This window comes from Salvia miltiorrhiza, chromosome 5, assembly GCF_028751815.1.
Source record: "Salvia miltiorrhiza cultivar Shanhuang (shh) chromosome 5, IMPLAD_Smil_shh, whole genome shotgun sequence".
NCBI lineage: Eukaryota > Viridiplantae > Streptophyta > Magnoliopsida > Lamiales > Lamiaceae > Salvia > Salvia miltiorrhiza.
Window position 1 is genome coordinate 49,904,520 of NC_080391.1, and position 27,880 is coordinate 49,932,399.

General features: G+C 36.8%; 1 long non-coding RNA gene across 1 annotated transcript; it reads left to right on the forward strand.

The window, feature by feature from the left end:
* Nucleotides 1–15,228: 15,228 nt before the first annotated feature.
* On the forward strand, nucleotides 15,229–16,922 carry LOC130987158 (uncharacterized). The gene is made up of 2 exons (XR_009089592.1): nucleotides 15,229–16,434; nucleotides 16,697–16,922. It is a non-coding gene; the product is annotated as an uncharacterized LOC130987158 (long non-coding RNA).
* The last annotated feature ends 10,958 nt before the right edge of the window (nucleotides 16,923–27,880 follow it).

Sequence of the window (27,880 nt, forward strand, 5' to 3'; positions counted from 1 at the left end):
AAAAGACTGATAGGGTTGCTACATAGACATGGGAAATTAGTATAATGAAGACTATTTTATCAACAATTGAATAGATCTGATGATCAATCCAAGCATTATATATGATGAACTGGCTATCTAGCAAGGTTATCATGAACGAGCTCAGTCCGAAATGCCCTATGAACCAACGTTTCCCTACTAATACTAGTCAAAGTAACTAAGCCAACATTGAGGCATACAAAACATCGAAATGATCATCATTTTCGAAATACACAACTAACGTCCTACTAAATGCATAAGAGATTGTCTGCATGCATTACGTGCTTGACCCTTGAGTTGAAGCATACGTGTTTGACTGATTAATCTGATGAGTACCTGTTTGTCCTCGGGTTACAGAAAATCTACCAACAGCTAGTAGATCGCAATGATTCAAATCACAAATGACAATTAGGCAAAGTGTTCCAATAATTTGCCAAACAATTGAAAATGAATAACCATAGGGTAGAAATGAATTGACTGAAAGGTCGAAGCGAAATGACCTAATAGTCTGAACCCGTTTGGCTTTTCATATGAAGGTTTAAAATATATAGGTTTAAAGACCCATATATGACGACTACTGAGATTTTGGCCATGTGGACTGGCCAGGTCCGACACAACTACTTCTCAGTCACTCGGAAATACTTTTCCGAACTTGGTAATTCTTGATCACTAGCTGCAAAAGGTACCTCTGTTATAAAATCTCCATTTTTTTTTTCTAAAATCTATCATTGAGAATGTTCTAGAGATTCTCAATATTGAAGTCTATTTTCTATAATCAATATCATTTCCTAAAATTTTCTATGAGCGAAGTAAGACCTTTCAACAGTATTCAAACTTACTCAACAATCTAAACGATCTTAATATGTTACTTCTAGCATTGAGCGTTCATTCTCATAACGCTTGAAATGTGACCATGTAAATTGAAACACTAACGTGCCCTTGCGAAGGACCTTCTGAATCATGACATCTTTCATAATGAAATAGATTTTGCTTCTCTGAGCATCTTATTTAGTATGGATCGCTACACATAATACTAAATCATGGAACGACTTTAGTCGACACCTTCATTCTGGTCACTATGTTGATCGTCTAACCCGAGATGTTGTAATTGGGGCGATGTCTTTGATAGAGTAAGGTATGTATACTTAACTTGAGTATACTCTTAGGGTTTCATTAGAATCTCAATCCCTTAACCCCATCGTCGAACCGTTGTCGACATTTCAAGCTCTTATTAAACTTGCAACCATCCTTGGGAATTTATCCCATTTTATGCATTTGCATAGATTTTTCTTTTATCAATCATAATGGTTGGTAACTGCTATTATCCATGTCACATCTCGTCTTTTGGATTCGTAGCACGTGATCATAATCAATAAGGGTTCTCAACCATGTCCCTTGTAATGTAATAGGTAATATAAAAGGTTCCGTATATCAGGAATTGCATCTGAAAGGTTCTAGTCACAATACTATATCATCATTAAACAAAGCGTTATGACCCGATGCGAGTCTAACTCTAAAGGTTGAACATAAATCATAAAGGTTCTCTCATGCCATAACTAGTGATAATCGAGCTAGAAGTGAGTCTCAACTTGTTAGGGATTAGCTAAATGATTACATAAGTCACACTCATCGCTATAAGCAATATCATACTTAAACTATCATTGAATAAGGCAATAGTCGATTAGGTGTTCCGTCTCGCGTGAACAACCTGAATGAAGAACAATACATGCGTCAGTGATTCGTGCGTGGCACCTCCGCTTGCACTACTTTTATTGGATTCTCTTCCTCTTTCTTAGCTCTTCACCATGGCTATAGTGAAATATAACTGAGTTTCTAGCTTTTAATTTTTTTTTCTCGTAACAATGATCATGCATTCTTAACGCATCTAAGTTCATTGAGATATCTAATCAATCAATAAAGCATAAAACTTGAATGTAAGCATCAGTACATTCTTATAAAACGTGAACTTCTCAATGGTTTAAAATCATTACCACCTTCTTTCTTGCTGAGCATGATGATGTGATGAAGTGATGAGCTTTGGTTGACTGACTCGTATATACTAGTGATCATACTAGAAAAATGGGCTAACTCTAGGGTTCAGAGCAAATGAACTGCTCTGATACTACTCTGTCACGACCGGCCCTAATTAAGGATAATTAAGCCGGGGAAACCGTGACTAATGGAGGGAGATTAGAAGCGGGGTAGAAAGGGTATAATCAAACAAGGAAGGATCACATTTCATCATTTAACAAAAGAAATATTTATAATATAACAGAGGTTTAGTCGTATAAACTCAAATAACTAGTAAGTTCAGATATCTCTGACTCAGCCAAAATAACATAAACTTCTGAGTACGCAGCGGAATAAGGTTCTGATTACATGTATGAAGACATGTAACCCTAGAGTTCATTAATACATAATAAAGCAAAAGAATCTCGCTCGTCACTTCATCACCATCGGTAGCTACTCAACCTGCACATTTAGAAATATATGCAGGGCTTGAGTACAAAAGTACTCAGTGGGCATGTATGCCTAAGTATAAAAATACATGCTTCAAAACTGTAAATTGTCATGCCATAATAAACAGTACAGCAAGGGAGTTTTTCGCTAAAAGGCCCAAGCTTACTAAATTCATTTGTGATTCTTAAAGTTCGACTGCAGTCTAAGTTCTCTTGTAATCTATCATATCTGGAACTTTGTGCCGGAGAGGTGGCCACCTCTCACGGTCACTTGACCGGCCAACCCGCTAGATGACTCACGGTCACAGGTGTACACTAGCCTTGGCAGGATAGCTATCAACTGCTCAGGACCCGAATTCGATTGCATCATTGGCAAAGCCAAAGCAGATAGATATCATACTAAAATTTAAACATTTTATGGCAAGACAATACTTGAAATAACTTTAACTCAAAGATTTTATCATGAAATAACTTGCTTGAACGTAACATTTAAACTCATTTGATATATATGAAAGTAATGCCCATCTGAATAGGCAAAGCCTGTCGTTTAACCTTATCTCTGAATCGGAATAGCAGTGCTAATCTTTCTGATGCTCAAAGCCTACAAGAAATCTATTCTCAATAGGTCTCCTTGAATCTAATCTTAAGTCACGGTGAGTTGCTTAATATTCTATGATTCACTTAGCCGGGTTTTCAAAATTTAATGAATAAATAATTGAAAACATTTCTCTTGAGTTAAGAACACCAACAATATTCTTACTCATATTTCTTTAATAATTGGAATTATAATTAAAACCAATTAAATACTTTTATTGCAAGTAAAAATGCAATTTCATGTCATGCTTAGCATATAATAAGTAATTTACTTAAAATATGCACATAATAATAATTTAATATTATTATGAAAACTAGTCTTTGAAATAAATTAATTAAACTAATTAATAGTTCAATTAATTAAAATAGGAAACCATTTAAATAGATGAAATAGGGCCCATGCTTAAATAAATAATAGCCCATATAAATTTAAAAGATGAGGCCCAACTCAATAAAATAGGAATGGCCCAAACTGAATAAAATAAATCGAGCTCAGCTAAATAAAATTAAAATCGGCCCAGGCTTTTAAAAAATCGCAGCCCAAATCTATTTAAAAATCGGCCCATCACTCATAAAAATCGGCCCAAATACTCGGCCCAAATCATTGAAATAAATCGGCCCAAATGAGAGCCCATCACCCAAACCCAACTTTCAAGCCCAACAACCCAAACCTACATCTCTTCTTCCTCAAACTCACGCCGCTCCATCACTCTCCTTCACGAAAAACACACGCACACACTCACACAAAAGCTGAACCTCTCTCTCTCTCTCTCTCACGGTTCACGCCAACCCGCCGCCGCAGCCTTCCTCCGGCGAAGAGCCGGCGACTGGACCTCTCCCTCTCCCCCATCTTCTTCTCCCTCGTTTTCCCTCTACCTGCACAACCCGACAGCCGCAGCATCTGGAACCAACCACCGTCTCTGTCTCCCTCTCGGATTCAGGCTCGCCGAGCCCTTGCTCAACTTTGGCCGACGGCAGCAGCTTCATGCCGCCACCATCGCCGCCGAAGCTTGCCGGAGCAACAGCGGCAAGCCGCTGACGACGCTCGGCTCTCCCCTCTCTCATCTCCCTCATCGCACCAACACCCACAGACGCCATCCCTCATACTCTCTCTATTCTCCGGCGACGCAACAACAAAAGCTGCCGCCGACCGGTGACTCCGACTCTCTCTGAATCGACGAGCAGCAGGAGCATCAAGCCACCGCCGCCGTCGCCAATCCTCCCTCTTCCGTCCTCCCTCGATTCTCAACCCCAGCTCTCTCAACTCCCCATGTTCTAGGTTCGGCAGCCGCGGTCATTGGCTCCACGCCACCACCGTCAGCACACCTCTCTTCCATCGCCCTCTCTGCCTTTCTCTCTTCGGCTGGTAACAGCCGCCCTCCGTGGTGCTCGCCGGAGGAGCAGCAGCGACAAGCCGCGCCACCCTCGGCGTCGCAGCCACCACGCCACCGTCGACAGTAGCAGCAGATGAGGCGGGCTGCCACCGGCGCCCTTCCCATTCGCTCAAGACCGAAGATTTAAAACAGGGCTTCAAGACTAAATCCTTTCTTTTCATTTTATTAAAGAAAAACATGTTTCATATGTAGTATGTAAACACAGATGGTATGCACATGTATATGAATGCTTTGTTCAAAAGTCTTCATTCAATTTATAAGTGAGAGTAAGTGACGTGCATACACAAAAACATGAATTGTTGTCTGCTGTACATTAGAGTTTTGAGTACTGGAGGAAATCACTGAAACTGAATTTGGGGTGCTAACCGTGAATGGAGGTAAAATGGGCAGAGTGATTTGTAGATGAAGTCTTTAGAGCTTTCAGCTGAGTTTGTGGAGTCCGTGTGGTATAGCTGAACTTCTGTGGGTGTAGCTCCGCACTTAGTTCCTTGGTATGTAGGAGAAATGGTGAGTGGAAGGGAATGGGGGGCAAGGTATCGTGTGAGTGGGGAGAGTGGAAAGGGTGAGTGGAAGTGAAAAGTGTGAGTGGGTGGGAGTGAAAAGTGTGAGTGGGGAGAGTGGAAAGTGTGAGTGAAAGTGAAATAAAAATATAATAAAAAGTCTTCCGGTTTGTACTATGAAAACTGTAATAATCGTTCAGTGTTCGCTTAAACAAATAGCTCGTGTAGATGCTAAATGTTAAATTAAATAAATATGCAATGCATATTAATTCAATAACTAAATTTACAAATGTTTTTGTAAATTATTTTTGTTGGAATTAAAAAAAAAAATTCATTTTCTTTATATCCGGCGTGAATCATCTTACTTCTAAGTTCGAAAATAAATTCTAAATTTAGCTCGAGGGGGGTTTCTCCAACTAAGTGAACATACTATCACAATGAACAATAGCTGAAATAATTAAGTGGGTTTAGATCTAAGCTTAGGATGTTTACAATGAAGAACGCCTAGTTTAGGAACCTCTAGTAGTAAATTCAAAAGTTTAAACTTGGAACACTACAATGAAGAATAAGTTTATTTTTAAGCAATTGATGTTCTGGAATTTATAACCACAAAGGTTGAAAAACGTTGCAAGAATTCGAATAGAGTTGTTGGAGAGAGCTTTCTTCATAATTCGATATGTCGTCCGTTGAAATCTTCCTGGATCTGCACATTCGTACGATGATGTTGCATATTTGGCAGACATCCTTGTATCTTTAGTTTGAAAAGCGGGATTCACATTTAATGTGAACTCTGTAGCATTAAATGTCTGAAATGACTTGATATGCTCTCTAGGATGACTTTGTTTTAAGCTTGTTGACTTCAGGGCTGATGTGGTGGTCACTAATTTCTTAGCACAAAATACCGCAACTAACACGGTGTAATTGTAGCAAATAATCAGTAACCGAGTATCGTATCCACAGAGACTGATAAACGAAATAACTCTAACTACTCCCTAAACAAACTATCATAGTAGACAGACAAACAGAATATGAAGAAGATTTAACTAAAACTAAACTCAAATAGCAGCAAATAAAATTCAAGAGGAAAAATTCAAATAATAAAAACAACTGATCCTGGAGAAGTAAATACATTAGCTAAATCCACATAATCAATCTATTAATCCTATTAACCAATTTAATCCAGTTATGATGAGAGATCACTTAATTAATCAATTACTCTCGCTAGAGCAACAACGATCGTAGATTAGTAAATTCTCTATCTCCGCTAGGTCTCAAGAAAATCTACTAACTCCCAAAAGCACATAAGAATAGCTTTCTATGATCCAGCTATCTCCGCTAGGCTTCAAGGTTAAAATCATATCATACATTCTCGAATCCGCTAAACAGTTATCTCTGCTAGGTCTCAAACCGAATAGCTAAACATGCAAACTATTGGCCAGATAATTCACAAAAATTTAAGCACCGGTGGTGGACGTCGTATTCCACCAAATAATTCCTGCAAAAGCTAAGAATAAATATAGTTAGTAGCAAGCAGGGTCGAACCACAGAGAACGGGCAATTGCAATCAATTTCCTAAAGATCTAAAATCGGTGTAGCCACCACGCCTTAAATTGATAGAAAAATATTAATTAACTAAGAAAGCAAATTAAATCAAATAAAATAACACTAGAAAATAATCAAAGAAAAGTAACTCGGCTCGAATAAATCCATATTAATTTAATGACTCTGATCATCGACGCAATGATTAATTAATCCCTATCAACCAACCAGTTATAGGATACCGTGAAACGCAACGGACGTACCCCAATTCCTACTTACTGTGTCGATAAACAGCTGGAGACGCCAAACCTGCTTATTTCCCTTATTAAAATATAACCTAGCTGGAGACGCCAGACCTAGATTTAATATTCTAATAGCACTAAGATGAAGGAACCCAGTTTAGACCAATTATCCTAGATACGTTAGTAATAATTAATCCACCAATTTATTCCTACTACGAACATGGTAGCTTTATCACTAATCAGCCCTATTCCAACAATTACGGATTGGGGGAACCAATTGACTGTAATCCAATTTAACCTAAGTTGATCAGGCATAAATTAAATCAGAACTATCTTTAAACACAAGGAACAAATCAAAATCAACAGGAACCAATTTTATGCTCAATTAGGTCTCACAGATTATTAAATCAATACTTCATTATTCTCGCCGAGTTAAAGATTTAGCTACTCATAATTAAACTAAAAAACAATCAAATAAATTAAAGCAATCAAAGCAATACGAAAATAAAAGAATTAAACTAAGAAGTAAAATCACAAAACCAATTCCAAGGTTGATGAGGAAAACTCGAATCTGCCAATTTCAATATCAAAAGTCAAACTTCAATTCTCCACACCCAATCTTGAAAGTAGCGTCTGGAATGCAAGAAAAATAAAAATAAAAATCTAACTAACTCCAAAAGTATTAAAAAACGTGTAGTGCTTAGAAAGAATAAAAACAAATCCTAACTTCTAACTCTACTAAACTTGCGGCTCCTACTGCAAACTAAACTAATAACCTATATATCTCTCTAAAGTTGGCGGCTAGGTGGGGAATAAAAGGCTAAGGGATTAATCCCTAAAGTGCCGCCATATTGCCCAACATGGGCTTTCGGCCTTAATCAAAATAAAAACCCAAAGTAATTAAAAAACATGAGTTTTAGACATAATTAAATTTAGAACAAATAACTCCAAGCCCAATCTCTAATAATCTCCTTTATCAACGCCAAATTCCATCAAAATTTCGACTTTCACCATCTTTCTCCATCCACGAGCTTCTACTTCTCCATCCATGCAAGTCCTGCGCCAAAATGCCAATGAACTTGTGTAGTATCATATAAAATCACACGATAATAACACAAATCTAGATAACTAATTCACACACATCAAATCTCCTCACACTTGAATCATACTTGCCCTCAAGTATGAAGTGGAGAAAAGACTCAATAGTAGAAACAATTATCTAGACACAACCTTCCCTCGACTCAACACACTAATACACGAAAAGGAAAAGAAAGATGGAAGATAAGAAGTGAGACACGAAAACACAACAGCCAAGTAAATGTCAACTGCTAGCTTGTAATGCACACTGCCAAGATGAACCAAGTAATTTACAAACAACTCTCAACCTTCAAAATGAAAAATTAGAATCTCAAGTACGCATCTCTATCATCAAATTAGTCAAAATCAGGCAATAGCAAGTACAGCTCACGACTTCACTCATTCGCTCAAATTGCAATTAAGGACATTCACACATACAAGAAAAAATCCACTCAGTCATGATATGTCGCGGTCAAATAGTGACTCAAAAAGGACTTTGTTCATTTGGCGTAATGGGGCTAGGGACCATTCATAAGATTGGAAGGATCTAAAGGGGTTCCTAGGCTCAAGCAATGAAAATCAAAGTGTGCACATCTAATCCAAACTATCATCCACAATTTCAAGTTCATAGAGAAAGAAAGCAACCAAACTTAGGGGAAAAACTCCAACAATAACAATGATACTACATGCTCAACTCAAACTGGTGCAACATTTTTTTTTTCTCTTTTTTTTTGTCTTTTTTTCTTTTTTTAATTTTTTTTCTTTTTTTTTTCTTTTTCAGCAGCACCCTTCTTTTTTTTATATCTCCAATCAACATGCAATCCTCATTTACAAAATATCCCCACAAATCGTCTCCCAAACCCAATCTGAATTCACTGCCACTGTTTGGCCAAACGGATCACAGATCCTTATCATCTAGCACAAGACAGCAGTTTGGGCAAACAGCATATGTAACCACAGCTTAACTTTCTCTAGCAATTAATGGAATGAAGTTCAAAACTAGACATGCATCACTGGGCCAAAGAGAGAGTCCAAAACAGGCCTTGGCTAAATATTTAGTGACTAGTAAGAACAAAAATGGTCAAGGCTTCAAGAATGGCTCACTAGGGGTTAATGTATGGGTAGGAAATCAAAAGCAGGCCAAAAGGGCTACCCTAGTGCCTTCTATCATTTGTCACATATGACACACTTAATATCACAACCTCATCAACATCAAATCACTCAAAAAAGAAATGTAGTAGAGAGTGCTCTACTCTATTAAGCTCAAATCTCACTTATGTGTGGTTTTACTCACTTATTGCCTTTCTTCGTCATCCCAATTTTCATCTAATAAAGATTCATCCATAAAAATCACAATTCTTCAATTCCAAAAGTATCAAGTCATCTACTTCATCACAAAGTGCAACTTGGCAGCATGCATACACAAAACTAACAAACCAACACTCACTTGACTAACATGCAAGACAACACAACGACTCAACATAGACACACAAAAACAAAGACACATCCCCCTCCTCACACTTAGACGTTGCTTGCCCTTAAGCAAACAAGAAAAAGCATAAAAAAAAAGTGAGAACACACAAGAAAAAATAAAAAATAAACCAACAAACACAAACACTAAACAAGACAAGGAAAAAATAAAGAAACAAAAACGAACAAGAGGGAAGGGTATCACCGTGCTCTCGCTGCCTTGTGGAGATGCTGGCAGAGAGCGGAAGGCGGCGGTTCTGGAGGGGGTCGCGGCGGCAGCGGTGTTTCAGGCGGAGAGATGCGAGTGGAGATGGAGGGCGGTAATGGAGGCTGGCGGTGGTGATTTCCAAATGCAGATGAAAATATATGATAGCGGGAACATGGAGGTGTTGGATTATGGAATTGGAGAGCAGCGGCAAGTGCAGGTTGGAGATGAAGGCTGGAGGTGTGTGGCTGCGGCGGCGGTTCTGGAGTGGGTCGCGGCGGCAGTGGTGTTTCAGGCGGAGACATGCGAGTGGAGATGGCTGGAGTAGGTTTTGAAGGAGATGGAATTGAGAGGAAAACGATGGGGGAAATTTTGATTAGGTCAAATCCTCCATCAAATCCCAGAATTGCAGTTGACTCATCCACACTTAGCATAGTGTCCAATTTGACCCCAAATTCTCCAGAATCTTCAAAATGACACCCAAACCCTACCTCTTTCGAGTCTACCTTCGATGGCTTCACAACAGATGGCATAATCGATTCTGAGCTGGTCGATTTGGGCATCATGCTCGATAGGTGCCGAATTGGAATTTCATCCGTGGAGTACAGCTGCATGATAATCTCTCGAATAGCATCATTCTCCTCCGTTTTGACATCCTCATCATTCAACACACTAAAAATAACTTGCTCAAGCTCCTCTTCCCTGAAATTCTCAACAAAATCATCAACCAAAGGATAAATCACAGTCATAAAAATAGATTCAGGATCCTCTTCGGTTTTTGTTTTTGCATCTGAATCAGGATCCGTTTGGGCAAACAGATCATCTTCCGCAGTAGCGGCACTGGGTTCAGCCATGAAAAACGGTTCCGTCCGAGCAGACAGAACAATCACCGAATCCAACAGACCTTGCAGCTTCATCTCCTTTGCTTCTATCCTCAACCTGGACTTTTTTTTTACAGCATAAACAACAAAAGAAAATAAAAACAAAGAAAATAAATCAATAGGAAAAAGAAAATCAATTAACACCGTTCCCCGGCAACGGCGCCAATTTGGTGGACGTCGTATTCCACCAAATAATTCCTGCAAAAGCTAAGAATTAATATAGTTAGTAGCAAGCAGGGTCGAACCACAGAGAACGGGCAATTGCAATCAATTTCCTAAAGATCTAAAATCGGTGTAGCCACCACGCCTTAAATTGAAGAAAAATATTAATTAACTAAGAAAGCAAATTAAATCAAATAAAATAACACTAGAAAATAATCAAAGAAAAGTAACTCAGCTCGAATAAATCCATATTAATTTAATGACTCTGATCATCGACGCAATGATTAATTAATCCCTATCAACCAACCAGTTATAGGATACCGTGAAACGCAACGGACGTACCCCAATTCCTACTTACTGTGTCGATAAACAGCTGGAGACGCCAGACCTGCTTATTTCCCTTATTAAAATATAACCTAGCTGGAGACGCCAGACCTAGATTTAATATTCTAATAGCACTAAGATGAAGGAACCCAGTTTAGACCAATTATCCTAGATACGCTAGTAATAATTAATCCACCAATTTATTCCTACTACGAACATGGTAGCTTTATCACTAATCAGCCCTATTCCAACAATTACGGATTGGGGGAACCAATTGACTGTAATCCAATTTAACCTAAGTTGATCAGGCTTAAATTAAATCAGAACTATCTTTAAACACAAGGAACAAATCAAAATCAACAGGAACCAATTTTATGCTCAATTAGGTCTCACAGATTATTAAATCAATACTTCATTATTCTCGTTGAGTTAAAGATTTAGCTACTCATAATTAAACTAAAAAACAATCAAATAAATTAAAGCAATCAAAGCAATACGAAAATAAAAGAATTAAACTAAGAAGTAAAATCACAAAACCAATTCCAAGGTTGATGAGGAAAACTCGAATCTGCCAATTTCAATATCAAAAGTCAAACTTCAATTCTCCACACCCAATCTTGAAAGTAGCGTCTGAAATGCAAGAAAAATAAAAATAAAAATCTAACTAACTCCAAAAGTATTAAAAAACGTGTAGTGCTTAGAAAGAATAAAAACAAATCCTAACTTCTAACTCTACTAAACTTGCGGCTCCTACTGCAAACTAAACTAATAACCTATATATCTCTCTAAAGTTGGCGGCTAGGTGGGGAATAAAAGGCTAAGGGATTAATCCCTAAAGTGCCGCCACATTGCCCAACATGGGCTTTCGGCCTTAATCAAAATAAAAACCCAAAGTAATTAAAAAACATGAGTTTTAGACATAATTAAATTTAGAACAAATAACTCTAAGCCCAATCTCTAATAATCTCCTTTATCAACGCCAAATTCCATCAAAATTTCGACTTTCACCAGCTTTCTCCATCCACGAGCTTCTACTTCTCCATCCATGCAATTCCTGCGCCAAAATGCCAATGAACTTATGTAATATCATATAAAATCACACGATAATAAACACAAATCTAGACAACTAATTCACACACATCAACCGGGAATTGTGAATCATAAACTGGAAGGCAAATATGTATTAACAAATTGATCACATGAATTCAATTAACTATTTACAAACCCTAGAATCAGATAAGAAAACTAGCCAGACATACTGAAATAAAACAGAAACATAATTAAAAAGAACGCAATTGTAAAAACTGAATTAAATAAAACTGAATGAAAAATCTTGAATCTTCAATCTTCGCAGAAATCCAATCCAAGCTCTAAAAACTGGAAAACAATAATAATCTAAAGCTATGAAACTGAAAAACTAAAATTGGGAACCCTAAATAGGTCAAAAGAAGACCTATAAATAGTGTCAGGGTAAAATACAGTGTTTGCACTCGAAAATAACACAGAAAACGCATAAAATATCAAATTTTCGGACCCGCGGCGGCATCGGCGGCGACCGCCGCGTTCTAGAAAAAAAAATAGGCACTTTTCGGCGACCTTCCCGGTGGTCGCCGGCTGGGTCGCCGCCATCGCCGAATTTCCGGTGGTCGCCGGCGTTGGTGCAGAAAACCTTCTTCACTCGGCGCTCACCGCCGGGTCGCCACTAGTACGCGCGACTTTCTTATTTCGATCATATCTTTCTAGTCCGAACTCCGATTTGAGATCCGTTTGTGCACACGAACTCCTCTTGAGACGAACTACAACTTCTAGGTTGGACAATCACCGATTAATTAGTTATTTTTCATTATTATATCAACGAAATCGTATTCCGTCATGAATAGGGATGGCAATGGATCCTGGACCCGGTCTAGATCCATGAATCCAGATCCATTTTTACAGATCTGGATCTCATTTTTATGGACCCGGCAGATCTGGGCCGGATCTGGATCTCAATTTTTAAAATGGATCTGAATCTTAAAATTTTAGCTCCGGATCTGACCCAGATCCGACCCGTGGACCTGTTTATTTTAATATATATTATTTTTTTTTATATTTAATTTAGTAATAATATTAAATATATTAAAAATTAATAATAATACACAAATTTAGTAATAATATTAAATATATTAAAAATTAAAATTATATTTGATTTTGTGATTTTTTTTAATTTAATTTAAAAATAGTAGATCCATGGATCTGGACCCGCGGATCTGACGGATCTGGACCTGGATCCAAAATTTTCAGATCCACGGATCTGGATCTGAATTTGGATCTGATAGATAAAAACGGATCTGGATCTGGTATTGATGAGATCCGGTCCAAATCCGACCCATTGCCATCCCTAGTCATTAATCCTTCTCAGCCTATATTTTTTTATGTATAAACTTGTTCTATGTTCAACAAAATACAAATTCAAACTACAATACATCACAATATTATCAAATCAAACATTCGAATTCAAATTATAATAAATATCTAAATTCAAACTCCAAATCATCATACATATACAAACTCCAAACCACAATACAAATCCAAACTAGATCAATGAGGGTATGTGCAGTAAAATACCTGAATAGCTTAAGTTACTAGGATAAATGGTTCATATTTATCATATCGGCATCATTGGTTAACAAAAATCAATTTGAAATCAGAATTAGCGAACGTTCCTAATGGTTTGGGGTTAAACCACCCACCTTGAAAAGTGTGGCCATTTTAATTGGTAGACTAGAATACTCAAGCACCACTACCTTAGGTAAACGTCCATAATAATCTAATTGATCTATATTTCATCATATGGAATTCAAAACCATTAACATAAATTATTTGTAAGTAGTGACTCTTTTTAATAGTTTTAAAGACAAGCTACGCAAGTAAGAGTTCTTCGCTTGATTATTTGGATCTGTAACCTAGGAGAATGAAATGTAATGTTAGCAATTAAATATATATTATAGTTTGGTCAGAATGTTTGGGGTCTACGAAAGCTTACATATAATTTGAAACCAATTGCGAAATTCCTTATTAAGTTTGATCTGAAATTTATTCGATGAAATATTTGAGTATGTAGTATTGATTTCATTGACAAACAATCTATATATTTGAAAAGTTAGAAGAATATCATAGTTTTGCAATTATTATAGTAATAACACATGTAAGGCAAAAGTTATGTATCCCGTGTAATTTTTTGTAACCTCTAAGCAATTGCTTAAGAACATACAAATGTACGGCGTCATATCTAGGTATGCTTCCGTACCACTTAATGATGAACTGCTAGAAAAGTTGCGAAGAACATTCCACTGCTTTATTCTTATATGTTCTTCAAAGTAATAAGAACAAAATCTGGTGACTTCTTCAACAAGGTATATATTTGTAATTAATCATTTGACCTTGGCTTAGGTTTTTTTTTTTTTTTCCTAAGTACTTCTTGAATGAATACAACCATCTATATTGAACCGGCTTGTCATCAATGCTTCATTTGCCAAATGTATTGGAAAGTGTTCTATAGAGTCGAAAAAGTTCGGAAGAAAATTTTTTCCTAGTTTGCATAAGATTACTGGAATATTTTGTTGAATTTACCTAGGATAACATGGCAATCGCGACTTTCATCCTAAACATTTAAAGAATGCTCAAGTTTTCCAACTCAAGCCTACGACAAATCATATTCAATTCTTTCAATTCTTTGCGAGATTTACTAGTAGTATCTTTTATTTTTATTTTGCCCTTAACATTCGTTATAGTGTTGAGTAATCATTGGTCTAAATTCCTTAGACTATGTTTATCAATAATCTTCACCAACCCAACTTTTTAATAAAAAAATTATTTCTATCTCTTCCATATATACAACCTATAATTCAATTCAACTTTGTAACTTTTCTACTTTATCAATAACCCACACCAACCTAAATATATTTTCTTATTTTATTATTTTTAATTGCATTTTTAATAATGAAATGCCAAATGGCATAACCCCATTTAACAAATCAGATTATTGAACAAGTCGGTCTTCAACATTCTTTGATAGCCGACTATGATTTAGAAAGTGGAGTATTTTATTTTAATTTTTTAAATCAAACACTTTGTCTTATTAGCATGATCGTCGATGTAGTCATTAATAAAGATAGTCTTGGACAAATATACATTTTACTAATAATTCATGTTTCTCAATCTATTCAAACTTATCTATATACTTTGAAGTTATATTGGTATAACTTGTTATTATATAAGCTGTAGTACTTATAATCAATAAATAGATCGAACTTAGGAGTAGTACAGATAAAACTCACACCATATACATAATTCATTAATCTAGTTTAAATTTAATATCTACTCATATAATTCAACAACGTCAAATATTCCACAAAAATAAAAATAAAAAAGAATCGAACATGTGACATCATGACTGAGATCTGATGCGTGAAGTTTAGCTATAAAAGGCCCCCAAAGAGCGAAGCCCCCTGAAAGAGGCACGCCTCTACAAGCTAGCTAAGACTAAGAGGCAGAGATATTACTATTAGGTTTTAGATCTGATTACATTCTTATTTCCATATTTATGCAGAATCTCTTATCTGCTCTTGCCCAAAGCCTTCTCTTATATATTGCCGCGGCCTCTAATTCGCTTGGTGCAGGTCGGGAACTTTCTTCGCCGCCGCCGCGCTCCAATCACCAATTGCGTGTTTGCGTGCTGCGGCAATCCTCGATTCCGACTCGGTGGAAAAATCAAGTTCCCGCCTTGCATCAACTGAATCGGAGACTGAAGTGAATGCCATAAATACGCCTCTTGTCGGATTGAATTGGATTGGATTTTTCATGGATCCACTCTCGAATTGGTCTAGATTTGCATAAATTTTCATAAATTTGTGAATAATTGAACGGATTGAGATGGAAAGTTGCATATCCTCTGATCGTTTATTTTTATTTTTAGGGATCTACCGTGATTGGTCTGATTGATAGATATTGTTTCCGTTCTTATGTTTGATTTTAAAAGTGGTATGGCTTGTGAATTTCTTTTTTGAATGGTAGAACGAGCGACCTCAATTTAGGATCCTACCTAGTTAGACTAGGGTAAGTTCTTATTCCAGAAAGGGAAAGAGGTGTTTTTACGGTCTTTGCTTGTCTTTATACCGGTTGGTTTTCCTAGTAAGTTGCTCTCTTTTCCCTCCTGATACTGCTGCAATCCTTTTACCTTAGGCAAAATCTGGCATCTGTTTTGCTTTTGTTATGTGTATTAACTGTACGTGCATTCACTCAGATTGATTACAACTTTGCAATTCTTTGTAATAAGACTCGGTTGCTTGTTGAGTTGTTTTACCTTGCCGTTTTGGATATCTGAGGCTCTTGTTTTTAGGAGTAGAGTATTATCATTTAGGGTTTCACCTCAATAGAAAAAGGCATCTTGGGTTTGTGAGATCCTTTTGTGAAGTAGTTGTATGCTTTGACTTGTCACTGAGAAAATGGTGCACATCATTTCTTTGATCCACCCAATGCCAACTGTCTTCTGTTGACATTTAATGACTAGTGTTTCTCTTCATAAATGGTGAGTGTTATCTCTGCCATTGGTTTCTCATTGCTCCTGTGTTTTTAGACTATATTTTCTTTGTTAATATCATTGTGCAGGAGCAGGTTCTAGATAGTTGTTTGATTAGTCATTATGTTTTTAGTTGATTTAATTTCACTCGTCAGTCAGTTGGATAACCGTGTGGAGAATCTGTGGTATTTCTTCTGTTCATTAATGCTAGCGTAGATACAGTTTTGCACTTTTTGATGTCTAAAATTTTTGTGACTGTTGTGTAAAATAGCAGTGACCATCAGTTTGAAGAGGCTCTTGTATATCAGGGTATGGACTTCAGGAAGAGAATCTTTTGTGTGCATGTAACAGAGATCTGCAGTATTGGCATCTTAGAACTGCTTTGACTTGCAATGAATTAAGTGGCTGAATTACAACATGATACTTGTATTTTCATTTATGATGTACAACTATATACATTTTTATTGATTTTTAATACAAGCTAGCCCTTTTCTTTTTCTTCTTTTACTTTTCTGCAGGTCATATATACTTGTGTGAATAATGTGTGCCCTTATGTGTTGGTGTACTCACTTTTTTCTTAATAGTGAGCCTTAAACACAGCTGCTGCTATCAGAATTAAGAGTTTCTTTCTATCTCTTTATTGGTAGTTGTTGCATTTATTGTTTGAATTGTGTACATTTGATCTTTGCAGGTAGTTTTTTGTGTTATTCTTCATTTCTTCTCCTCCATCAGGTTATGTTGTTTATCGTTTCTATCTCTATTTATGGTAATCATCAGTTTCTTAGGATTAATTACTTAATTAGCGCATACTTCTACATATAAATATCCCTATGTTTTCTTTTATATATATATATCTTGTTGGATGATGGCATGGCATGCATGGTTGTAGAATAAATTTGGTGGCTTGTAAAGATTTGTTTTTGTTTGAAGTTGGAAAACTTATTGCTTAATCAGATGCTTTTGTTGTTGTGCAGACAGACTATAGCCTTTATTCTTACAGTTACAGCTTGTTTAGTTTTTTGCTGCTCAGGCTTGTAAAATCTTATTGGTGCATGATTTGCAGTTTCAAAATCTTTTGATGAGTTTCGTTTTATTTTTTTTGTTCCTTCCGAATTTAATGTTCAGTTTTTAGTAATTTGGAACTGGTTACTTTATTTTTATGATGCATAATTATTCTGTGATCAATTACTATTTTAATATTTGGATTTATTTAAAAATTAAATACACGATGGCGCCAAACGTACTATTTCTACTGTGGGTGCTACAACTTCACTAGTAGACATCATTAGATTCTGTAAACAGTTAGGTGAATCCATGTTCTATGATAAAGATGTTTTTGCAAATTTGTTGGAAACGTGTACTTTCTAGGGATCTTAACTATTTGAAAATTCAAAAATACATTTTCTTACCAATTTGTGTTCTTTATTTTTAATTAGACCTCGCCCGCACAAGTAAGAAAATGGTAAAATTTTTGCCACATAAGGAAAGGTCTCAAGATAGGTGAGACGTCCAAAATTGGGACGAAGGGAATATATTACAGCATCATTTAACGCGTTAAAAAAGATACACAGCTTAATTTTTACAATTGGAATCACTCCTAATTTTTTCAACATGGAATTGTGATGCGCCTTCCTCTTTAATCCATCTAGATTGATTAATTTTTGTTGATATGGACATACTATTGCAAGTTTAAATAAGAGAAACGAGAAAGCAACGTTACAATTCCGATAGTCGGAAAAATTGGGGGGTGATCTTAATTGCAACAAATAATAGATATTGTCTTTTTTTAACACTTCTATAAAAGTAATGTTGTAATTGCAAATTGAGTTATATATGGTGATTAGGGATGGCAATCTACCCGTGGATAACGGATATCCGCAAAAATCCGAACCTATTAGGGTGGGTTTGAGAGGTATTTGATATCCATGGATAGTTTCGTGGTTGCAATTCACTATCCATTTAGCCCGTGAGTATGAATTTGGATACTTACTATCAATACCTGCGAAACTCGATTACCCGCGAAAAATACCTGTCATATATCCGTGAAATACCCACAAAATATATTTAAAATATGGGCTTTAGATTTACATATTAGATATGGGCCATCACATTATATCTAAAAAACGGGCGATTCTATTCATAGCCCCCGTTTTACTCTTTATAGCCCCCGTTTTAAGATATTAATAATAATTAATTAAAAATTTACTATTTTACCCTATATTCTGTAGCCTCCAATTTACGTTAAATTTTAAATGTAACCCCCTGAGCAGGCGTCTTCCTCATCTCCTTATGCTGCTTCACAACTATAACCTGGCTATCGGTCAACACACTGCAGTGCACTAAGCTATAACCCCCTGAGCATGCATCTTCCATCACTACTATTACTGCTTTTTGAATCCCAATCATGTACGTCGACATTGAGGCACAAATGTCTATAACCTGTGGAGGGTCCCTTTCCAAATGCTGTGAAACATAAACCTAAATCCACCCAAATTGTTTAGAAAGACTGAGCAACAATGGATTATATATATGCTGAGGTAAAGGAGACATCATTTGGATATGCTACATACATATGAAAAACGAGAAACTTATTTAAAGCCATAGTCCCTTTCATTTATATTACGCTCACTACTATCATGAAGAAAATTTGATGACAAAACAATCCAGGAACAATTTTCGATAGATAATATATCAAGGTTATTGGCATTAAGTTTGACCAATTTAAGATAACATAGTCCCTTTCTCCTCCGGCTTCTTAGCCTCCTCCGGCGCAGGCAGCGGCGGAATCGGCAATATGAGCTCGACTTGGCGGTGGCTCTTCCGCTGAACCCTCTCCAAAACCTTGAGCGGATCTGCTTTCTCACCTTTCACCACCACTTTACTTGTCTTGCAATCCGTCGTCACATCCTCCTCACCTACAATTTTATTTCACAGAAATTAATTAATTAAAATTCTCGAAAATGAAGGATCTAATTTGGTTACAATCGAATCCTTTGAGACAACGGCGGGCTTTCCGAGCGCAGCTCTCGCAATGCATGTCGACTTTGAGGATGATCTCCTGCGGCGGGTCAGCGGTTCCGCTGCCTCGGGTTTCTTGTCATCTTCGACCTTTGGGGGTTCGTCCTTCTTCTCCTCCAGCGCAGGCGGAGGTGCCGGCTTGGCTTCCTCCGATTTCTTCTCCTCCTACTCAACAAAAATAAAAGGAAAACACAAATGAAGCGGATGCATTCACACATTCAGATGAGGAAAGAGAAAGCGCATGAGGAACGCAAATATTAAGTTTGTGAAATTGAAGTTCATGGGGTTATGAAGTTATGAACTGATGCGCAAATGGGGGAATGGGGGCTATGAAATTTATTCAATTTCAAATGGGGGCTATGAAATTAAATGATGATTTAATTTAAAATTTAATAAAATTTGAGGCTATACAATATAGGGTAAAATAGTAAATTCTTAATTAATTATTATTAATATCTTAAAAATGGACTATAAGGAGTAAAATGGAGGCTATGAATAGAACCACCCTAAAAAAATGCCCAAATACTCTCCTAAACCCTAAGCCCAAACACTACAATCCCTTACTCCTTATTCTGCTATCCGTAAGTTGCGCCTCCCTCACTACAATTCTTCCACCAATTCCAGGGTTCCAGCCATTCGTCAGCGCCGCTCGTTATCCGGCTGCCCCGTGACTCTGTCGTCCAGTCCCCGCCTCTCGCTGTCCGTCGACGCCCATCACTCGCGAGCCCCAACCAGAGCCCGCCGCACCTCCGCGCCAGAGCCCAGCCGCACCTCCATAGCGGGTGGCGGATACCCGCCGGATAGCGGATTCGCGCATACTCGACGGGTAGCGGGTATCCGCGGGTGGCATTTTGATACCATTTGATATCCATGGATAGTTTCATGGTTAAAAACTACTATTCATTTAGTTAGTGGGTATGAATACGATAGTCACTATCCGTATCAGTCGTACCCGATTGTCTGCTGAAATAAGATTTTATTAAAAAGAAAAAAAGAAAGAAAGAAACAACAACGGAAAACCGAAAACCCTTGAAAGCACAAAGCTGCAGACTAAGGGCCGAGCCTCGTTAAAACCTCAAAACAGTAGAGGAAAAAGAGTACTCGTCAAGGACCAAGGTTGACAGAGCTGAGTTAGGAGGTCTCAAGGATTCCGGCCGAACCATTACCCTTAGGCCTCCCGGCTCAAAACCGATCCAGAACGAAGAGAAAAAGAAAGAAAAAAAAATCCCCAAAAAATTAAGCGAAACGAGTAAAATAGGGAATAGAAACATCCTCCTTGACAAAATCATTTAAACCAGCAATGGCATGAGGCCAAAAACCCTCTTCCCTAGCTTGAGAAGCCAAAAAATCCGCCGATCTGTTGCCCTCACGAAAAATGTGAGAAATGCGCCATGTGAAAGTATGGAGTTTGGAGAGAGCGAGCTGCCACCGAGGCTTGAATCTCCAAGGAACCGTTTGGGAGAGCGACTGAAGGAGCTGGACCACGTAAGAAGAATCCGACTCAAACCAAACTCTGTCCCATTTGGCACGATGCACAGATTCAATCGCAATAATAATAGCTAAAAGCTCTGCTTCGAACGCAACCCCCTGGCCGCCTGAGAAATGATAACAACCAAGAACGTCATTGAAGGCATTCCTAAAGACGCCCCCCGCATGAATCCTGTAATGCCCCGCTCTTTTAAATATATATTAGATTAAACATGTGCATTAGTTATAAAATTCTTTTAATTATTTATTGTGACTATTTTATTCAGATAATATTATTTCAGCAAAAGTCTGTATAAGAGATACAGAGCTGCGATTTAATATTCAATCATGAATCAAACCAATAATTAAATTATTGGTTTAGCTACACGTTTGAGACCTTGCATTACCAGTTGATTGATTTAATCAATAGTATTAGAAATTTTAGATTTATAACCGATTTCATAAATCGTGTTATTTAAATCGAATTGCTAGAATTATAACTCGAGTTTATGTTAATAATAATTTTATTATTTCACGCTTTATATGTTTAGTACTAAGTCGAGAATTAATTTCGACTTTCACGTATTAAATCTCAAGATTGAGGATTTAATTTATATAAATACGACGAGTATTTATTAAACGAGAATTGGAGAATTATTACAGGAACTAGGAGAAACTAGATCACGGCACTACACGTATGTCTCGATTTTTTCATCCAACACATCAATTCCTACACTATTTCCTACACTATTCCTACACTATTCCACCTTCCCCTTCAACGTATCATTACTGCAACAATTTTTTCAAAGTTGCAATATCTTCCATGCAATCCAAAAAGCCCCAATTTCAGGAGCAGATGATCACGCCGAGAGCAAAGTTTTCAAAGGTGGCAGAAGAAAATCACGCCAATATCCACAATTTTCAAAAGCTGCAGATTTCCATCGTCTGCAATCCAAAATCTTCAAAGATTCTAAAGTAATCCTCTCCAACTCCCTACACAAATTTCAACCTTCATAATTTCCATTGTCTACGGAATCCACTTATAAATACATAGCATATCAGTTAACACACAGCTCACTCCACTCTAGCAAGAACCACACCCGTGCAGAGAAAGTGAAGCCAATCACAACTTTGCATACTTCTTAAGCTCAAGTGAGCTCCCTTCGCCGGGCTGTTTCTTCGCCGACCGGCCACTAGGCTCTGAACCGAGAACGTGTACTCGTTCCTCCATCTTCAGGCTACCAAACCCAACAATCGAAAGGCCGAAGCCTTCTCTATATTTTCCTGACCAAAGGCCGCAATATCCTTCGGCGGCCAACGTCGAATTCCCGACTTAGCCACCGGCCAACTTACGGCCTTCGTTTCTCACTATCCTTACGACGAAAAAGGATCGAGAAACCACCGTTGTGTAGCCTGATCTACCTCGCACGAGGAAAACTAAGTCGTAGACCTTCGCGGCTAAACACCATCGCGGAACGACGACCGGAAAACCCCCGACGAACAACTTCCATTAGTGCTCACTTGGACAAGGGTAAGTTGACGCCCTTATTTCGATGCATTCCCGTTTCTATTATATTATGGGAAATTTCTGGGGTATAGATAGGAGTGTGGTGAATATTTGTACAAAGTTTCATGTCATTTGAACTTCGTTTACTACCCTTTTAAAATTTGAGAAGTCTACTTCCAGTATCTGCTGAAACTGTCGTGAGGCAGATGATTAGGTTAATTATTTCAGTAACCATATGTTGATATTTAGCTCTCAAATTTTTATTGTATGAAGATATATGTGTTAGCTATCTTCATATAAAATTTGAGGTTATTCCGGTAACGTGTGCTATTTTTTCAAAAATCTGGACTTTCAGTTGGCAGAAACTGCCGAATCTGGTAGGCGATGGGAAAATCGCTATATCTCTTAAACTACTTGGAGTTTTTCAACATACCTTTTTTTCAATTAAACTAGACTCCATACGAGTTCGGAGTAAAAACAGTTTATTAGTTGAAGTTGAATCTATACAGTTTTGTTGAGATGGAAATGATTCAAAATAATTCCTATTAAGGATTTTAAAGTTTTATTGTTGATAAAATATCACTTTTAGATTATAAATGAGCTATTGATGTGTATATATATATATTGGTGATTGGCATTATTAAATGGGGAAAAGGAAAACGTTTTATGTTTATAGAATTATTCTTTATTTATAATAGGTAAATAAATGAATAATATAAAATGGAATTTCCTACATCCTCAAAGGTACATGAAATATTTTGATAAAGGAAGAACGATTGTATATGAGTTAGATATAGTCGTTTAAGGAAATATGGTAGTTAGAGAAATGAGTGAATAGTGATTCACTGCATTTGTTGTTATCTTTTCTATTATTCACTCGAACACATGTTTTCGTGTTATCAAAAGTTCAAATAAACAAAAGCGTCTGAGTAACCTATCGCGCTAAGGAAAGAGAATCATTGTCTTAAGTAGCAAAACACTGCAATCAGGTGGGCATTACTTTTACTATACGTATATAGAGATCCCCTGCGTGTCGTAGGCCTCTTATACGAATGAATGCATGGGATGATCTAACTGTTAATTTCAGTTTCATATATATCAAATGAGTTTAAATGTTACATTCAAGCAAGTTATTTCATGACAAAATCTTTGAGTTAAAGTTATTTCAAGTATTGTCTTGCCATAAAATGTTTAAATTTTAGTATGATATTTATCTGCTTTGGCTTTGCCAATGATGCAATCGAATTCGGGTCCTGAGCAGTTGATAGCTATCCTGCCTTGACTAGTGTACACCAGTGACCGTGAGTCATCTAGCGGGTTGTCCGGTCAAGTGACCGTGAGAGGTGGCCACCTCTCCGGCACAAAGTTCCAGATATGATAGATTACAAGAGAACTTAGACTGCAGTCGAACTTTAAGAATCACAACTGAATTTAGTAAGCTTGGGCCTTTTTAGCGAAAAACCCCTTGCTGTACTGCTTATGATGGCATGACAATTTAAATCTTTACGAAGCATGTTATATTTCATAGTAGGCATATGTGCCCACTGAGTATTTTTATACTCAGCCCTGCATGTATTTCTAAATGTGCAGGTTGAGCAGCTGATGGAATGGAATGATGTTGAGCGGGTCTTCCTTTGACATTTCAAGAAATGTAACCTTGAGTATACATCTTCATATGTATATCTCACACGTTTTCCGCTGCAAAACACTTTAATTAGAATAACTCTATGTTATGAAGTTGTGACACGTGTTATTGGGTAACCCACCTTAATCAGTTCTCCTTTATGTGTATGTTTTATAAGTATCCAAATGATCATATATGATCTTAGCATTTTATCTATGAGTGACATTTCCATATACTTTAATGTTAAGTAATTGTCCATATCCGTTCCCACTCATTAATTCTCATCCCAAGTCATAATCCCGGCTAAATTTGTCATTATGGGTTGCGGGCTGTGACAGAGTGGTATCAGAGCGGTTCGTTCGCTCTGGCCCTAGAAACCTTATTCTAAAATAGTCGAGTCTAGTTTGATTCTTTAGACTTACATGGGTTTATACGGCACCGCTCAACACTCCATTGCATCGTGCTCAATCAAGGAAAGAAGGTAACTGTAGTTCAACGTGTTAAAGATGTTATTGTTCTAAGATGTTTTATGAATATGTTTATGTAAAGAGCATGCTATGATGAAATGTTGAATGTTTTGCCTTTCATGGCATATTTTCGCAATCTATGATGTTATGATAAGACGAATAATAGAAAAATTGACATATGTTTTCCCAGAGAACATAGATTGCTATAAGTTGCATGATCATAATTTCAAAAAGAACATAGACTACTAGGTTAGTAGGATATCTCTACAATCTAGATTCTTAAGGTGATGATGTAGAAGAATGAAAGAGAACTTAGAGCATTTCAGCTCCCTCAAGAAAACAATGATTCTTTTGAACTACAAAGAGGAATGAAAAGATATGTACGAGGTAAAGGAAAAGCACAGAATGACGATACGCGACGAATTCAAGGTAAACGTTGCATCAAAGGTTGAACCATAGTCTCTACGTTCGAATGTTCAAGTGCGACGGAACATCGAATCGACTTTTGCTATACGATAGATTTTAAAGAATAGTGTGTTTCGCCTGTGTACGTATGTCTGTGTGTATATGTCTTAAGAGAGGTTTGGGGTTTGAGATCAATAGGATAGGGAACCTTAAGATAAGTTTAGTTGTCATGATGAGCTTATGTTTTGTTATGTATAGTATGTTCATGGCTCTCCAAGTTCGGGACGATGTTTCCCGTGTGACTGGGAGGTGATGATGTTGGACCTGGCCAGTCCACATGATCCAAATCTCAGTAGACGTCTTTTGGGTTGAAAATCCATGTGTTTCAACTTTCGGTTGAAAAGCCAGATGGGTTCATACTCGAGGTCATTTTGTTCGACCTAGTAGTTAATCATTTCATACCCTCTGGTCATTCTTTTGATTCTCTTGAACAATTTCTACAACACCTTGCTTTGATGTTGTGTTGAGTTTGAGCCTTGCAACTCGTGAGTTGTCATAATAAGATCCCCTTGATTGATAAGACTAACAAGTGTTAGTCTACTGACGTAGTATACTACCCAAATTATGGCTTCGTATAATTGTGTCTCATTGTAATTAGTTGAGATTAGTCTTTGTCCTATAAATGATATCGACCACTCATTATGATAGAAATTCAGAGTTCAAGCTAAGATCGTAATATAGTGTTCGAGTACGAGGACTTAAGTTAATTGGTCTACGATAGTTTTAAGTGATTCTTATTTTTATAGATCTAGATTGTATGATGTTATGTGTGAAGTATATGCCTTGAGATGTGAAAGTTCGATGGAGTTTAGTTTACCCAAAATTGGGAACTTTTGAGTCAATGGTTAAGATGATTAATAGATGATGAAGATGAGTCCATGAGATGTATATGATGATGATTGATGGAGTAAATTGAGTATATGATGTCAATTGATGATTTTGATATGAGTTAGTTTAATAAAATTAGGGATATGTGTATCTATGCTCTAATTTGTAAATTGATGGGTTATATGTGAGATTAATTGGCTAAGATTGATAGATCTATGAATGGATTAAGGTATCATGCGTGTTTATTAAATTTCAAAGAGTTTACTTTAATAAAAATCAGGACTTTTTGCCTATGTGTTATTTAAGTGATTTTGGCTTAAGATATATGTATTTGAGCATGATATTAGTGTATAATTATGTTTGAGTAAGTCTTTTGTTGGCTAAGAAATTTTGACTTAGTTTAGTTTGTATGAGTTTTTGAGTTTTCATATTTTGAGAAGTCGATGATTGATAAAATGAGGTCTAATTGCTTTATGACCATTATGTGAAAGTTTGTCATGTTTTATTAAGAGTTTTATGATGATACATGAAGTTTCATTAGAGTTTAGTTTACATGATAAAAAGGAATCTATATGTGTATAATGATTTATATGATAAATGAGATCATGTTTGAGTATTTGAGTAATTTTGAGCACGAAAATGAGAAGAGAATTTTAATGATGCGTTCGTTGAAATGTTTTACTTAAGATTTGAGGTTATGATGTAAGAAGAGAGTCAAGATTGAGTATGATGAGTATTATAATGTGCTTGAATGTTTTCAAGTGCTATATGTGTTTAAAATGAGCTTTGATTGGTTTTCATTGAAGGGATGTTGGGTTGAGCATTTAAGAGTTTGAGATGAGTGGAGAGTTTATATAGAGTTAAGTAAGGAGATAGAATATGAGATAGAGCATAAGTTTCCTTTCATGTCTCTGATAACCATAAGTTTTTGATGTCGAGTCTAGAATAGTATCTCTAGACTTCTAAGAATGTCAGTAACCCTCAGCTCGCAGTCACACTGCCGCAACAAAGGTACAATAATAGTTTCAAAAATATACATATATGTATTTCAGACGTTATGAAAGTTTTTCAAGAAAATGTGCGCCTTATGTTTACGATGCTATGTGAAAGCTTTTTGTCGTGTTTGGGACTACCCGAACCCATAACGACTCAATGAATGTATTTCGTGTTTGGGACAACCCGAGCCCTTAACGAATCAATGTATGTATGTATGTATGGTCGAGTTAGATTCCTTGAATCTTTCCGGCATAAGCAAAGTTTTCATGAAAGGGACATTAAATGTCCATATATGTTAAGGTTTCAAAAGAAACAGAAGTATGTATGTATGAAAGAATGAGAAAGCTTTATGTTGTCGTTTTAGGCTAGCTGCCTATACGATTAGAATGATGGGTCCTCTTACAAACCGTTTGAGTACCACCCAAGAATGCTTTGAGAATGTTAATCGTGATAGCACCGCTTGATCGATTTAAGTAAAGACTGGTAAGATAGAAATGTTTAACATAGAGATGTTACAACATAGAGGCAATGCTTTAAGACTAAGGATTCACTTGAGCTATTTCAATAGCGGTGAGATTAAGTTTTTCACATAAGAACTTATGTTGCTTATGATTATGATGTTAGTCGTGATAGCTTGGCTAGAACAACATAGAATGGACTTTCATGGTATCAGTAACTTATGATGAAGTACTTATTAGTAAGTGCTTTAAGTTAGAAGTTGACTTAGAGCTTTATAAGAGATAAGAAGTTGACATGATTGGGGGCGAAGCTCCCATCACTACTACAAAAGTTTACATACATAACAGTGCATAGATAACGGTTTTTTTCAAAAACCGTTATGTATGAGCGCACTTTTAGGAATAGATAACGGTTTTCAAAAAATCCGTTATCTATGTAGTGTTGTCTATATGCATAGATAACGGTTTGAACAAATGCGTTATGTTTTTGCGTTATCTATTAGTTGCATACATAACGGTATTACAAAACCGTTGTGCCACCGTTATCTATGACCGTCTTTTATAACGGTTTATTTATAACGTTAAATAACCGTTATGTATAAGAGTCATTTACAACGGTTTTTGA